General features: G+C 39.8%; 1 protein-coding gene across 1 annotated transcript in view; it reads right to left on the bottom strand.

Moving 5' to 3' along the window:
* ADAM23 (ADAM metallopeptidase domain 23) overlaps window positions 1-17900 on the bottom strand; it is a 235470-nt gene that overhangs the window by 182839 nt on the left and 34731 nt on the right. The gene's annotated exons all lie outside the window — the stretch shown is intronic.

Raw genomic sequence — 17900 nt, 5'->3', positions numbered from 1 at the left:
ACCCCCTCCTATTCCAACCCCTTCCTGCTCTGGATAAACTAAGGCCACGCATTTCCTTCTTAATCCCTTATTTATTTGCTTCCTGCATGTAAATATAAAGGATTGCAGCCGGGGAGGTAAAAATAGCGCGGCTCCTCATTCAGCTTGCCAGCAGCGGGTGGGACTGCGGCTGAGAAGCGCGTTTGCGCCGCAGGCTGGCGCGGAGTGGCAGGAATTCCCCGCGCAGGGGCGCTCCGCCCCGGCCTGTGTCCTCCCTGCGGGTGCCTGGGGTCTTTGAGGAAAGCACAAGAAGCCGGACGGTGTTTGCTCAAAAGTTGGGAAAGTATAACTGGGCATATTCGGGAAGGACTTCGACATTCTGGCGGGGAAGCAATACAGAGATTGGAAACCGAGTGTGTGGCAGCTATCCTGGGAAATCCGTTGTTTGTCAACCACGGGGGTGGGCACACATTTAGGAGGACACATTTCTATTTTTGAGATCCAGTCCTGACTTCCGCAGAGGAAAGGGGAAGTTTTCTCTCGTTGCTGTAAAAAATGTAAATCTCTGACTTCGGTGGGTTCGCAGCCACTAAATCTGATGGCTTCAGATAAGAGTCTGTGGCATATTTCTGCCCCCAAACTCTCATAATGCAAGCATTCATTTATTCACCCTCCCAATGACAATCTGAGTGATAACAATGTTGTCTTACTCCGACATCCACGGGGTGAGGGCTGGGGTGGAGAATTCCATAATTAAAAGAAAGAATGTGGGTATAGAAGTGCCATGGCCATGACAGAACTCAGTGTTAGCCATCTTCTCCACTCACACTTAACAAAGAGAAAAGAAGACGACATATACGCGCGCACACACACACATTACAAAACTGTTAGGTAAATACTGAGATAACTTCCTTTCTATGTTGAGCTAGGATATTATTATCACATATTTATTCCTGTAAATTTGTAATTGATGCTACCTCCCCCATGTGAGGGCAACAACAGTTTTCCCTTCTGCACACCATTGTGTCCCTAGGACCTCACACAGTGTCCGAGGCACAGAGAAATCACTTGGAAAATATGTACTAAATGAATAAAGAAATGGGTGGTACACACAAGCAGAAGTCACACTTGGGGCAGGCTAGTGAACACCCTAGCCCCCACTGGAGTGCCCACTGCCGACCAATGTTCTTAGGGTTGTCTCCCTCAAGTCAAGTATGCTCTGGCTAGGTTTTCTGAATTTATGTTTGACACAATATGCATCCTGAAAAAGGGCCTGACAGAAAGCAAGCCAGAAAGGAGATGTACGAGCAATGAGAAGGGAGAGGGAAATGAAAGGTGCAAAGCACCCAGACACAAGTTACTTGAAAGGCATCTCTTGCAATTGAGTGATAACCTCTTAAAGTCTGTTCTGATAAATAAACCTACCAGCCAACCTGGACTGACCAAACACACCCACCAGTTACAACACATCATTTCACGCACTTGGGGTATGGAATGAGATTCAATATAGTTTCTTTTTTTTTTTTTTTTTTTTTGAGATGGTGTCTTGCTGTGTCACCCAAGCTGGAATGCAGTAGTGCGATCTCAGCTCACTGCAACGTCTGCCTCCCAGGTTCAAGCGATTCTCCTGCCTCAGCCTCCCAAGTAGCTGGGATTAGCTGGGATTACAGGCACGTGCCACCACACCCGGCTAATTTTTGTATTTTTAGTAGAGACAGGGTTTCACTATGTTGGCCAGGCTGTTCTCAAACTCCTGACCTCAGGTGATCCACCCACCTCAGCTTCCCAAAGTGCTGAGATTACAGGCATGATCCACCGCACCCGGCCTCAATATAGTTTCTAATAAGGAGTTGGGGTATTTACAAAAAGGGATGTTGTCTTATGTACTATAATCAAAAGACTGCATTTATTTACAGAACTTTAATGGTTACAGACATTGCTAGAGTCAAGATAAGGTATCAGTAAATGAAATAATGAGTCAGAGAAAGAGTACATTACTTAGAAAAAATGTACTGGAAGTTTAGTCTTTAAGCCATATATTTAAGGGAAGGTTAAGAACAGAATCAAATATTAACTGATTAAATAATTTAACTGGTCAACTTGGTAGAGTTAGTAATATTCTTATTAGGTAGTTCAGAATTTTGGGAGGCCGAAGCGGGCGAATCACGAGGTCAGGAGATCGAGACCATGATGAAACACCGTCTCTACTAAAAATACAAAAAATTAGCCGGGCGTGGTGGCAGACGCCTGTAGTCCCAGCTACTCAGAGAGGCTGAGGCAGGAGAATGGCGTGAACCCAGGAGGCGGAGCTTGCAGTGAGCCGAGATCACACCACTGCACTCCAGCCTGGGCGACAGAGCGAGACTCCATCTCAAAAAACAAACAAACAGAATTTTTATTGTTATAGAGTTTACTTGTAAATATTACCCTCTGTGCTTTCATAAGATTTAGTGACTTGCTTAATCACTTACCACCTACTGCTTTGCTCTGTATTTGTGTATGTGCACATCATCTTTCTTCCATCAAAAAATACTGAGAGCAAGGCTGTATCTTGGTCGTCTCCGACTCCAGAGCCTAGTATAGTACCTGGAATCAAATCAATATTCATAGAGGGGCACTCACAGGTAGGAAAGGGAGGGAATCAGCAAGCTGGACTGGAATAAAGAAATATACCAGAAGCTTGAGTGCTATAATGGCCCTGGTTACAAATGTGTGTTGGATCCTAAGGCCATCAGAGGATCATTGGAGTGATCTAGTCAAAGTGGCAGAAATGGAGAAATGCTGCAGTCGTAGGTGAAGGCAGGTGGCCAGAAGGTCCATGGGAAGGAAATTACACCAGGCAATATGGACCCTAGGTAAGCACCATGAAGGGTGCATGTGAGCAATACCCAGGAAGGGTCGTCATACTGTTCACAAAAATGGTCCATTGGTCTGGTGAGGGAGGAGATCAGAAGGTCTCTATTTGCCAAAATCTGTTTCCAGTGGTAGAACTGGACCCACTTTGCAACCAGTGAGAAGACTGGGTCTGGATAGGAGCAAGCAAAGGACAGAAATAGAAATATTAGATGTGGCAGGCCTTGGCCTCAAGAGGGCTGAGATGCTAGGGGAGAAAGTAGAAGAAGGGGATGACAGAAGAGAGGTCCAGAGGGTAAAATAAGTAAAAAAAGCAGGGGAAGGTAGCAAAGCAGACTTACAAGAGCAGTTGGAATGGAATAAGCATTTGCCCAAAAAATCAAGGTCAAAGAAGGTGTGCAGCAAATTAGTGGACGGTGCTGATACTAAGAGAGATCTGGGGAGTGAGAGCAAGAGCATGAACAAGCCTCAAACAGCAGCTCTGGCTCAAGAGCAGCTTATACCCAGGAGCTCGCTGGGACAGCCTGTGTTACAGAGCCAGCTAGAGAAGGTTTCTCAGCCTCCTTTTAGAATAGCTGTGAAGACTGATTTTACCAGCGGAAGTGGATACTTCAAAGGAGAAAAGACAATGCATTTCTTCATGAAAGTAAAAAGCGAGTGTGCTTCATTATTGGTACTTGCCACGTGGTTTAGGAGTCAGCAAACATTTTCTGTACAAGGCCAGATAATAAACATTTTGGGCTTTGTGGGCCATATGGTCTCTGCTGCATTTTTTTTTTTCTTTACAAACCTCTAAGAATGTGAAAACCATGCAGCCTACAGGACCTGGTTTGTCAGCTAGCCATTTTTAAATCTCTCTCTCTCTCTCTCTACATATATATATATATATATATATATAAGTGTATATATATATAAATGTATATATACATACATTTACCTTAAATATATATACCTTATAATATATACTATATATATATACCTTAAATATATATATGTAAGGTTAAATTTTTTTCATCAACTGTATTATGTCTTATGCATATAAGCAGAAAAAGGGAAGGAAGCATGTGCCACAATATAGAGGGCTCTAATTCTAGAAAAGATTGCTCTCCATTGTAACTTAGATATTTGTTTAATTAGTAAGCAGTCACCAAATTCTCAAAAGATGTTCATCATTTGAAGGGATTCCTTAGGAAAGAAGTATTTCTCCTTTTGAAGCCAATTCTCAGATGTAGATAATGGGAGAAAAGTCAGAAATCATTCACCAAAAAAAAAAATACAGATGTCAAAAAGATTCTAGACATTTCTTTTGTTTTTCCAAGCTATACTTTCTTGTGAGTAGGGGATGCTGAATGGATGCTACAGCCATGAGTGGTCAGAGAATGGAGTAACACATGCACTCTAGTCCTTCCCAGAGCCTGTCACCATCTGGGATCTGCCTGTGTTCCTCAAACTCAATCCTGTAGAGCGGCCACGCAGCAGGGAATACACACTCCTGACACAGAGCCACACCCCATGTCACAGGCAACCTTCAAGTTCATGAAAATAAGTCTGCAAGTCTTCAGGTCTGTGTTAATTACACCACTGCTCATTCTGAAGACCAGGACAAAGTGGGACAATTTCAAAAGTCACTGTGTGACTAATTTCAACATGACTGGGAAAAGAAAAAGTATTCAATACCAAAAGAGCAATGGCAACGGACATTTCTAGGGGAGTAGTGGAACAGACAAAAATGTGTTACAATGTCGAGCATGAAAATATCCGAAGAAAGGTAACCACAGAAGAAACCTAAAATTGAGTTCTTAAAGGAAATTATGTTAAACGGAGTTTAATTAGGAATTCAGATAGTATAAGATAAATTTGAAAACAGTTGATTTTCCGCCACTCTAAAACATTAGGCTTGTTTATCCAACAGTTTTGTGTGTTTACAAGCTGGGCACAAAGGGGTACACGAGCATGTCATGGTGATTCGTGGTGATAATATGTGCTGTGCAAAACTTGGAAGAATTGTGTTTATTAGGAAAAATCACTGAGTCAACACGTAATCATTAAGTCCTCACTGGGTCACAGAGCAGCACTAGGAGTTTCTACAGAGGTAAATTACCACGTCCTACTGGGGGTGGGAGTGGGGGCTAAACTATAGCAGCTGAATTTCATATGAAAAGGCTAGAACCCCAGCAAACAGAATTAATATGCTAATGTAATCCCTTCCACTTGCATAATAGCAATGGCTAAGTCCTTTAACAATGCCTGCTTTAATTATTACTGTGCACTTACACACTGCAAAGTGCTTTTGTCTATATTATTTTATGTGATCCTCAACATTGGGACACAGAGAGGGCAGTTACTGTTATTGTTTTTAGGAGCTCCAGCTTAGAGGTAAGAGTGCTGAGACTCACAGCTCTTTGCAGGGATCCTCAATCCCTGCACATTCAAATCACCTAGAGAGCTTTTTTAAAAAAACTTTTATACGTTGTAGGTGTACAATGTGATGCTTTGATATACATAGTAAAATGATTACTACAGTCAAGCAGATTGACATATTCATCACTCACATAGCTACAATACAATATGAATAGCTATAGTCCTCATGCTGTACATTAGCTCTCTAGACTTAGTCATCCTACATAACTGCAACTCTGTACCCTTTGACTACATCTTCCCTAAGTCTCCCATCCTGCCCTTTGCTGCCCTCCACCCTTGGTAGCCACAATTCTAGCCTCTGTTTCCATATAGTCAACTTTTTTTTTTTAGATCCCACATATCAGAGAGATCACACAGTATTTTTCTTTCTGTGTCTGACTTATTTTATTTAGCATAATGACCTTCAGATTCATCCATGTTGTCTCAAATGGCAGGATGGCCTTGCTTTTTAACGCTGATTAAAATTTCGTTGTATAACTGATTTGAAGAGGTATTGCTGGGTCATATGGTTGTTCTCTTTTTTTCTTTTTTTTTTTTTTTTTTTTTTTTTGAGACGGAGTTTCGCTCTTGTTGCCCAGAGCAATGGCACGATCTTGGCTCACTGCAACCTCTGCCTCTCAGGTTCAAGTGATTCGCCTGCCTCAGCCTCCCGAGTAGCTGGGATTACCGGCATGTGCCACCACTCCTGGCTAATTTTGTATTTTTAGTAGAGACAGGGTTTCTCCATGTTGGTCAGGTTGGTCTTGAACTCCCGACCTCAGGTGATCCGCCAGTCTCAGTCCACAGGCATGAGCCACTGCGCCCGGCTGGTTGTTCTCTTTTTAATTTCTTTAAGAACTTCCATGCTGTATTCCACAATGGCTGCACTAATCTATTTGGCTGGTGCAGAAGTGCCATTAAAAGTAATGGTGCCAGCCAGGCGTGGTGGCTCACGCCTATAATCCCAGCACTTTGGAAGACCGAGGCAGGCAGATCACGAGGTCAGGAGACAGAGACCATCCTGGCTAACCCGGTGAAACCCCGTCTCTACTAAAAATACAAAAAATTAGCCAGGCGTGGTGGTGGGCGCCTGTAGTCCCAGCTACTCGGGAGGCTGAGGCAGGAGAATGGCATGAAACCGGGAGGCAGAGCTTGCAGTGAGCCGAGATCACACCACTGCACTCCAGCCTGGGTGACAGAGCGAGACTCTGTCTCAAAAAAAAAGGAAAACGTAATGGCAAAAACCACAATTACTTTTGCACCAACTTAATACATTCTCACCGATGGTGTACAAGAGTTCCCTTTCTCCACACCCTCACCAACATTTATCTCTTGTCTTTTTGATGGTAGCCATCCTAATGGATGTGAGGTGATATTTCATTTTGAATTTATTTTGCACCTAGAGAGCTCTGATACTCTACCAATTCCTGAGTGTTTAGGATTTTCAAGACTAGGGCTCAACATCAGTGTTTTTTAAAATCCTCCCAGATTAATAAAATGTGCAACCACAGTTAAGACACACTGGGTAACAAGATTTCCTTGAGGTTACGTAGCTGCTCAGCATCAGAACTAGAATTCAAACTCTGAATTGGAATCCTGTGCTGTTCCCAAGGTTTTCTTTCCTATTTCTGCTTTTATCACAAGTTAACCTTGGATAAAGAAAGATAGAAAACAAGTTTAATATAATTACTGAAGGACCTAAAAAAATATAGAATTAGAAAACATTTGAGCCAGAAGTTATCTCTGAGATCATCTAGGAGTCCAAACTCATTGTTGTGCAATTATGGAAACAATGGCTCAGAGTTTCAGCTCATTTCCCAAGGTCACACAACAGTCTGTGCAGAGCTGGGACTAACATTCAAGCCTTTTTCTGGCTTCCAGTACTTTCCATAGTGTTTAGTACAAGGTTTGTTTAAAAAAGTGTTTTGGCTTAGAAAAACCCCAGTCAGCCTGCCATGTAATCCATGTCCAGTCTTCCACGTGACACTGCTTTGTAAAGAGAAGAAGGATACAGCTGTGAGGTCTGGGTCCCTACATCACCGATTCCTGTAAGCCCAGTTCCACAGCTTGAAAGGATAAAATAATCTCATTCCGCAGCATGAAGAAAGCCCAGTATGCAAGGAAAGGTCCCACATGTTTGGAGGTAATCCACCCAAATAAAATACCTGTCTTTCTCCAACTTCTCCTTTCTTTTGTATCTCAAATACAAAAGATCTCAAGGTGATTTCCAAGAAACAATTTTCTTGTCAGATGAGTTTCTTATATTACCCTTATTATGTCTTACAAACTCAACAACTGCAGCTTCTTAAATTCCATTTTAGGTAGTACCAAATTTGGTGAGAAACATAAAAGAATGCAGGAAATAATAAAAATAAAATAATAACAAGAAGAAGGCAGAGAAAGAAAAGGAATCATGTATGTAGCATCTACTGTGTGCCAGATGCTGTGTTAAATGTTTTAGCTGGATGATGTCACTTACTCCCTTTACAACTTTATGAAGGAGCTACTATTGTTGCTCTCAATTTTACTCGTGAGAGAACTGAGGCTTGGAGAAGGCAAATAACTTGTCTAAACTCTAAAAAGCAGGGCTGGGTCAGAAATCCATGTATGCCTGACTCCAAAGAATAAACTCCCAACCATACCATAATGACTCACAAATACTATCAATCTATCAAGTGTAATAATAAAAATCACATTAAAAATCTGCAAAATTCAATCTTCTACCAATTCCACATTTCACTAGTGATCAATTTCATTTAAAATTAGAGTTAAAAAAAAACACACACTGATGTTGTCTAATCTATTTGACTACAGCCCCAAAGCAAACCACCTGAAACAGTGTCTTCAAAGGAAATATAACATTTGAAATTATGGTTCTTGGCTATAAACCAACTTTACACTTTATTTTTGTCTGTTTAAAACTACTGACACAGCCAGGCGTGGTGGCTCATGCCTGTAATCCCAGCACTTTGGGAGGCTGAGATGAGTGGATTATTTGAGGTCAGGAATTTGAGACAAGCTTGGCCAAAATGGTGAGACCTCCTTTCTACTAAAAATACAAAAATTAGCCAGGCATGTTGGTGTGTGCCTGTAATCCCAGCTACTCAGGAGGCTGAGGCAGGAGAATCACGAACGCAGGAGGCGGAGGCTGCAGTGAGCCAAGATTGCACCACTGCACTCCAGCCTGGGCAACAGAGTGAGACTCTGTCAAAAACAAAAAACAAAAAACAAAAAACCATTGACACATTCATCCCCACACAGAACTATTCTGAATTATGTTCCTAACTTCACATTAAAGATTTTTGAATGCAGCCATTCTATACAATTCTTCGTATAATTCCAAAACAAAACCTAATTTGTTTCTTACATTGGAATACCTCTCTATAAGAGAAGGCCAAGATCTCTACTTACCAGATAATTTATTTTTTTCTAAATTTTAAGTTAACCAACATAGCTACCTATTAAATTTAATAGGATCAATTATAATAGCAACATTTATTAACCACCTCCCCGTATCAGATAACATCAGCTTTTGCCATATTAAGATGTTTAGATTTCTAAAGACATAATTGTAAAAGCTTAAGCCCTGAACAGAAGTAATTAAATAATTTTATTCTGCTATTGTCCTAAGAAAAAAAACAGCTAACATTTGTATGGCTCCTTAAACCACACAACATGCTTTTGTACACCTAATGTCATTTAGCGCGTTGCAGTGCATAGGCCAGTGCTGAACTAGCTGTATTATTTCTGTTGGATCGTCATGGGATTTGACTATTCATGACATGGATACGGACATGGCTTAAAGGCAGGAATCAAATGAAAGAGACTAACCGTCACTTCTCCAGAAGGAAAAGATAAACTCTAGGATTCTCTAGATCTAAGACTTTTTATTTGCTATTTTGATAAATTACCTGAAAGATTGCACGTTAAAATGCCCAGTCATGCAAAAAAACCATTAAGTTCTTCCAGGTATTCAAATGTTTGAGTGAACTGGGATAAACTATAAACAGAGTTTCTGAGGCTTTAGGACATAAGGAAAAGCTGATAAAAGAATTTTAATAACAACAAGTAAGTTTTGGAAAAAGTAGTCTAAACTATTTGCATATCTAAATAGCCATTCTTCCCACCTTGAAACATCAGTGCACACATAGATTATTATCCAAATTACAACTGGCACTAACACACACACACACACACTCATCTCCAATATGGGAAACAGACTGCGGAGTTAATATTGACTATTCCTTGAATGGGATAAAACAACTTCATCTAAAAAATGCCAACTTCATCTAAAAAATGCCAACATTACAACATTAGTAACAAAATAGAAAATATCAAAATTACACCAAACTCTGATGTACAAGCCATATAAAGGAATTGGATACAATCCAGGAAAAATCATTTTAAATGACCAAGCTGCTGCCAGATGAAAATCTAAAAAGATAAGAATTGTACCATCTGGCAAGATAAAGAATGAGAGAGAACATTTTCTAAGGCTTTAAAATCATGAGCAGTGTAGATAAGGTGAACATAACCATCCAAATCCTGAACTATTTTAATGAAGGGGTAACATCTGAAATTTGAGAGAGATATTGTGAGCAAATAACAAGCAATACTGCACATAGTACTTTATTAATTTATAGTGGACCTCTCTTGGGGAACCCTCCGTGTTCAGATATCAGAAGTAGGCCCAGGTTTTTCTCCTTAAATACTGAATGGAAAAGTCATAGATGTACTCAGGTGAATTCTCAAAATTATCAGCTCAGAAGTTCTTTAAATATAATAATTATTAGCTGACATATTGAACACTTACTGTTTTCCTATTACTGCAAATAGCTTTACATGTATTGTTTCTTTAATTAAATATGATCCCATAACAGACTTAGACATTATTTGTGAACATCCCACTTTAATTTTTTCCTTATCTTTAGCTCTAATGGGTGGTAATTTAATCTATTTGGCACAGTTTTCTAAGTATAGCTAAAAAAAAGTCTAGATGTCTGGTGATATAAGATAACGTAAATAATAAACATTATTTTCACCAAGTAAAAAATAAAAATAAGAAAGTAAGTCCCCACAGCCATGTCTATCCCTCATAACCTTGTTCCCCAGGTCCTCCCCCAACCCACCTATCACAGCTCATTCATTTAGGGTCAGGAGCCTGATACAAGCTGGACCACTCACAGTGGCACTTCATCTTCCAGCCACAACTGGTTGGCTCAGTGAGGGCAATCAAAGTCCTTACTGGAGACTGTTATTTTTCGTTTTTTGGGGTTTTTTTTGAGACGGAGTTTCACTCTGGTTGCCCAGGCTGGAGTGCAATGGGACTGTTTTTTTAACTGGATAAAACGGGATATAAAGCTCAGCTGCTCTGTTTCCCAGTCTACAAAAGTTGAGGATAACATCTACTGCAGTGAGAGGCACTAAGAAGGTTCTGGCTAGGAAGAGCAGATAAATTATTTACCTAACCATGATGCTTTTGCGGTCATGCATAAACTAAAAATATCTTAGACAAACTCAGATGTGTGATCCTTCCAGTCCTTACCAATAAACAGTCCCTGAAAGACACAACAATGCGAGGATTGGACAATGGCTGTTTTATGTATTTATTTATGTATCTAGTATTTGAATATTACAGAGACTAGTTTTGAAAAAGAATAGTCTCTACTTTAATTATAGTAATAAGGTTAATTAAATGATTTTTTAATATCTGGTTGCTAGAGAAACTTATTAAAAACAACAGCACCGGGATGGTGTGATGGACATGAAGTTGAGCTGCTCAGGTGCCCCTCAAGGAAGGCTCATTAACACAGCTGCGGGGAGTGTTGTCAGCAGACAGCCCTCAGCTCTCAGCCTTTGTAGAGGCTATTTCAGTAGTGGAGAGCAATGATGTCCCAGGGTCATACCATTTCTAGGATGAGCCACAGCCAGTAACCGGTTGAGGTGAGGATATAAAGACCTGGCCATATTGAGTAGGCTTACTAGATTTAGCATATAAAATTACAGGATGCCCATTTAGTTTTGAATTTCACATAAACTATAAATGACTTTTACTATAAGTAAACCTTATTCAAAATTTGAATTTGAAATTCAAATGTGCAGCATTTTCTCTGGTGACCCTAATGTTGCCCCAGTGTAACACAACTCTGATGGGCCGTTCTTACCCCAGAGCTCCCTGTGGGGTGTGCCAAATAGCTCTTAGATCAGTTAGCTTCTCCCCATGCCTCCCTCCTTCCCAAGGCCATTCCCTAGAAAGCATCTTGTATGTGAAAGTCCGTCTCAAAGTTTGCTTCCCAGAGAAAACCGACCAGAGGCATCAACCTTCTGTTTTGCCCAACTTTTAAAAAATTCAGATCATAAAAACAATACCCCAAAGGTTTTTTGAAGTCTAAAATGACAAGAAAATGATTACTAAATATTTTATTGATGGTTATATTTTAATAGTTTTTTAAGTATTGATTTAGAATTTTAATAATCATTATACAATAATATAAATAATACATGTCCATGAAAATAACTATTTTCCAAAAGAAAAAGGGTGGTGAAAAGAGTGGATTCTTTTATATTTTATATTTTTGCAAGTTGCTTTCTTGAGTATATCATTACAAGACTGGTGGATTTTCATATCTGCTCATGCATTTAACTTGTTATTTTGGTTGAAGTATATAAAAAAAGTAAACTTTTCAGATAATTGTAGATATTCATCTTTAACATAAACTAAAGCTACACAAGTGGTAGTTTCTTAAAGGTTAGTTATGATATAAAACCTGAAACTTTATCATTGTTGAATTAAATCACTGTTACATTAAGATACGTAGGTCTATCTTGCATATTTCACAGAACGTATTTTAGCGAACATATTCACTTTAAATGAATCATATTTATGATATAGTAGAGCTAGAGTTTTTCTGGGTTTTACATAAACTTTACAACATATTTGAGCCATTGCATAATCAACATGTATATATATTCCTTTCCTTTTTATGGAACTTAATTTTATTATCTTTTAAAAAGAAATACTGGTAGTAAATCTTTGTTATTTGTTATGAGATTTCATGTTCTAAGTCAAGAAAGCAACCCTTAGTTACAAGATTGTTCTTTTGGGAATTCACAATCCATTTTATGATGATTTGTTTTATTACAGAATTTACAAGAAATGCATTTTAGCAAAAATTGAGAACTGCTGAGAGCAGCAGAAAGGCAGTGAAGTGCAGTGGCAGGACCAGGCAACCCAGGACTGAAGGGTCCAGTATCAGTCTTATGAGGAGTTCAAAAAGTGGTTTACGTGGAAGCACTTGGTAAAATGCAACATACTGCAAAATGATCAATTATTATATTTGAGAATTTACATTTAGTTAAATGTTCTTTGCTAGTTGCTGTAAATTATTAAATGGAAATAGGTGTGGCATATGTCTGTAATCTTTGATGGTTTATGTCATAGAAGAAAACCATGCTTTATTGTAATACAAGCCTTGGGGCAGATCGTAGGCTGAAATTTGGTGATACTCAAGGATGCATATCTTATTCTGGAACATTTCCCAGAGATGCAGCAACATTTATAAGCCTAACTTTCACCCTATGAAGCAAAGCACTGCATATATCTAGGTTATATTGTACTGGTCTTATCACTATTAACATACATATTCTTTATGGCATAAAGGAGCATCTAAGGCCCCTTGTCACTGTAACATAATAGCAAATGTTCTTACGCTTTATTGGCTGTCAATCACTATAAAGAAATGAGATAAAAGCCATGCTCAGTCAACAAGATGAGGCAAACACAAAAGTAACCCACCTCCAGTCTAGTATGAACTTTATATAAAGGTGACAACAGTGATCAGAATCCCTAGTTGACAAAGTTCATCCTGCACCCACTCTGCAATGCACTCACACTTTGTTCTGTCCCACCACTACCAGTGCCTCCCCTTCCCTACCAGCATCCCCCTTGGCCCTCCGCGCCCCCCTCCATTGCTCCTGTCTCCTCACCATCCTCTACATCTCTTCCAAGATTCTCTAGAATCATATGACTTACCTTCTCTCTTGTGGATTGGATTTCCTTGGCTGACTATGGGGAATATACTCATCTGCAATGGCTTTGGGATAACTTCTCATCAATTAAGCCATGCCAAGCAGTTCAATAGGCCAACCAGGAGCCATGGAGGGTGCTGTGAGGTCATGTTAAGTAGTGACTAATGAGAACAAGCTGGAATAACAAGACTCCTAAGTACTCAAAGGACCCTTCCTTCCCAGTGAGGTGAGTGCTGAGTAGGAGAAAAACAATGCCTCCAACAAATTTGGCCATGTTCCATTTGGCCTGGGATCAGGCCTGTCTGCAGCTTCTGTTGGCCATTTTTGCATTTACTGCCTGATAAAAAACCTCACATGGTTGTTCCCAAGCAAGAAGAAATATTACTAGAAAAAATGTATATAATAAAAACAGCATATCACTAAAGAAATGTGGTCATATTTAAGATGAGATAAAGTTAGATAAAATGGCCCAAAAGTTATAGAGTTACAGAAGCTCTGAGTCAAGAGTCACTGAATTCACCCTCCTTCCCAGCGGAGGGGACTCCCTGTAAAACAAGGGTTGAAAAGTCGAATTCCTATAGGGACTAGGCAGGTAATTTAAAAAGTAAAGGTACCAGGCAATAAGGAATGGTGAAGACTGTGGCAAACAAGAAAACACATGCCTTTCTACATCAGGCCACCCTTACACAGCTCTATTCAACTGTTATCTTCAGACAAATGGGCCCAATGCTGCTAGATTTTCCCATTTTTCAAGAGAAACTTGAAATCTAGATTTTGAGTAACTTTAAAATGTTTAAGCGTTTACTCATTCTACTGTTTTGAAACACTGCCTGAAGTCAAAGAAAACATGAAAGTGGACCAGACCTGGCTCATTGTAGTGACTTCTGCTCTATGAAAACCCTGTCTAATAGCCCGATACAAATTTCAGCAGCTCTAATCCTAAGCTCTCCCTGCACTGAACCAAAGCTCATATTGGCACAACTTCCACTTTAGATTATATAATTCTGACCTATGGATCAACACAGAATAACCCTATTCTTTGTATGTATTTCCTTTTTGTTCTTGAAATGTCCTCCAAAAACACTGTCTAAGCCTTTACCTTTACTCTTACCTTTGCTAATACACCCAGTCTCTTTTTGCTCTCTAAACTATCTTTTTGAGTTTATCTATTACTGTTTTATGCTTTTCTTTAAATTGTCTTCATCTTGCCCCTTCTCAAGTATCTACAGTGAGTCTCTACTGCCTTTCGTTTTTAGTGTGTCTGTGGTCTGGCCCACGGTTACCTATTTAAATCTCCCAGTTTGTACCTTCTGCTCTAACATATTGTTGGCAGGAAATGATTCTTCCATTCCTGATGTTTCTTTCCAAGGAGGTGGAAGTCTACTGCAGTCTACTCCTGCTTTTCTCCGTCCCTGTACTGTTTCCATCTCTGGTATACAGAAGTGATTTAGCTGATGAGTAAATTTGAGAATAATAAACTGGGCATGCTTACATAAGCTTTATTTTCTCCTACCTTGGAATTTCCTTTCTCCTACTGGGATTGAGATACCCACAGAAAACAGAAATCCTCCATCAGTAAGAGTGATATTTTGGCCTCCACCTCTCTTTCAACTTGTACAGAACCTAGTTAGAGAACTGAGGAGTTATTTATTGTGCCCTCTGAATAATGCAATTCACCATATTTCTTCCCAGCTAGGGAGAGTCTGAAATCCCACAAATCATTACAACTAAAAGGTAGTGCCTTTACAGCAGAAGAAACTACCATCAGAATGAACAGGCAACCTACAGAATGGGAGAAAATTTTTTGCAATCTACCCATCTGACAAAGGGTTAATACCCAGAATCTACAAAGAACTTAAACAAATTTACAAGAAAAGATCGAACAACCCCATCAAAAAGTGGGTGAAGGATATGAACAGACACTTCTCAAAAGAAGACATTTATGCAGCCAACAGACCCATGAAAAAATGCTCATCATCACTGGCCATCAGAGAAATGCAAATCAAAACCACAATGAGTTACCATCTCACACCAGTTAGAATGGTGATCATTAAAAAGTCAGGAAACAACAGGTGCTGGAGAGGATGTGGAGAAACAGGAACACTTTTACACTGTTGGTGGGACTGTAAACTAGTTCAACCCTTATGGAAGACAGTGTGGTGATTCCTCAAGGATCTAGAACTAGAAATACCATTTGACCCAGCCATTCCATTACTGGGTATATAACCAAAGGATTATAAATCATGCTGCTATAAAGACACATGCACATGTATGTTTATTGCAGCACTATTCACAATAGGAAAGACTTGGAACCAACCCAAATGTCCATCAATGATAGACTGGATTAAGAGAATGTGGCACATATACACCATGAAATACTATGCAGCCATAAAAAAGGATGAGTTCATGTCCTTTGTAGGGACATGGATGAAGCTGGAAACCATCATTCTCAGCAAACTATCGCAAGGACAGAAAACCAAACACCACGTGTTCTCACTCATAGGTGGGAATTGAACAATGAGAACACCTGGACACAGGATGGGGAACATCACACACCGGGGCCTGTTGTGGGGTGGGGGGAGGGGGGAGGGATAGCATTGGGAGATATATCTAATGTAAATGACGAGTTAATGGGTGCAGCACACCAACATGGCACATGTATACATATGTGAGAAACCTGCACGTTGTGCACATGTACCCTAGAACTTAAAGTATAATAATAAATAAATAAATAAAGTAGTGCCTTTAATCTTGCCCAAGGTAGTCCTGCAACCTTTCAAAGAGCTTAATTAATCCCATAGTAAGAAATACTGTATTTTACCAGGTTATATTGTAGGTCATAGAGAATGTGATTGTGCCCTCCCCACCATCAGCAGCATGGGATGTGTGTGTGTGTGTGTGTGTTGGAGGGCAATGAAGAAAGATTAGTTGACTCACAAAATATTTGTTCTTTCCCAAGAATCTGTGGTTCTGAGAAAGACAAAGACCTAGAAGAACATCCAGATGATCGGGAGGCAGTGTTTCCTACCTTGGTCACATCAGATTCATATTTCTATGAATCTCTGGAGTAAACAACAAAGTCCACTCACTGTCTGACAGAAGTGACCAGCCCAGTGGTTCTAGTCACCTCAGGCCTCATCTAGGTGCTCCAGAGGCCAAGAAGCTCAGTATCTTAGCACAACCATGTGCCTATGCACATCAGCTCAAAAACTCTGCCTTGAGTCCAGTGACCATAGCTTATTTGTCTTTATTTCCCTAGAATCTAGCAGAGGGTGCTAGCACTCAAAAATCTTTATTGAAAGATAGACATGGGCTGGCACAGTGGCTCATGCCTGTAATCCCAGCACTTTGGGAGGCTGAGGTGGGTGGATCACCTGAGGTCAAGGAGTTCGAGACCAGCCTGGCCAACATGGTGAAACTTCGTCTCTACTAAAAATACAAAAAACAAGCCAGGCATGGTGGGGGCATGCCTATAATCCCAGCTACTCGAGAGGCTGAGGCAGGAGGATTGCTTGAACCCGAGAAGCAGAGGTTGGATTGAGCCAAGATCGCATTACTACACTCCAGCCTGGGCGACAGAGCGAGATTCTGTCTCAAAAGAAAAAACAAAGATAGACATGAACACACAGGCTCCTTCTAACCCCAGGGAATGGAAGGTGCAAGATTCAAATAGCCGAAGTCCTCAGAATACTGTACTGACTATTCAGAATCAGCTTGATCAGAGAAACTTGATGTTAATACTCGTCTGTCATTTGCATGGATTTTTTTTTAAATAATAAAATGCAGGCGACAGTGTCAGACAGGCACACATTCATTGCTGGTAGAAACACAAACAGGTGCCACTATTCTGGAAATGTGAATCATAAACCTTAATGTTTTCATACTCTTGGACTTTTAAGAATTTTTCCAGAGGAAAAATTCAAAAATGAAAATAAAAATGTATACCTAAAGATATTTAGTATAGCATTATTTTGCACAACAATAGGGCATTAGGTAAATTATCATGTGATGGAATTTTATAAAGCTTTTTTGGCATCATTTATGAAGAGTTTTGGTGACATAGGAAAGTACTTCTCATACTATTTGGTGATTGAAAATAGAATACAAAGTGGTAAATAAATTTTAATTTCGACCATTTAAAAATATATATATACATATCAATATTCCAAAAATAACCAAGTAATCACTGAGTGATAGGGTTATTGACAATTATTGGTTTCTTGGTTTCTTCTCTTTACCTTTCTTTTCTTTTCTTACTTTCTTTTTTTTTTTTTTTTTTGAGACAGAGTTTTGCTCTTGTCTCCCAGGCTGGAGTGCAATGGCACGACCTCAGCTCACTGCAACCTCCATCTCTGAGGTTCAAGTGATTCTCCTTCCTCAGCCTCCCAAGTAGCTGGGATCACAGGCACCTGCCCCCACATCCAGCTAATTTTTTTGTATTTTTAGTAGAGACGGGGTTTCACCATGTTGGCCAGGCTGGCCTCGAACTCGTGACCTCAGGTAATCCACCCACCTCAGCCTCCCAAAGTGCTGGGATTACAGGTGTGAGCCACTGTGCCTGGCCTACCTTTCTATATTTTCTAAATTTTCTACAGTAATACTGCCTTAGTTTTATAATCATAAAATATTTAGTAAAATCA

This window comes from Pongo abelii, chromosome 11 (genome assembly GCF_028885655.2).
Source record: "Pongo abelii isolate AG06213 chromosome 11, NHGRI_mPonAbe1-v2.0_pri, whole genome shotgun sequence".
NCBI classification, from domain to species: domain Eukaryota; kingdom Metazoa; phylum Chordata; class Mammalia; order Primates; family Hominidae; genus Pongo; species Pongo abelii.
The sequence above is the reverse complement of the archived record's forward strand: the minus strand, read 5'-3'. Positions and strand labels throughout refer to the sequence as shown.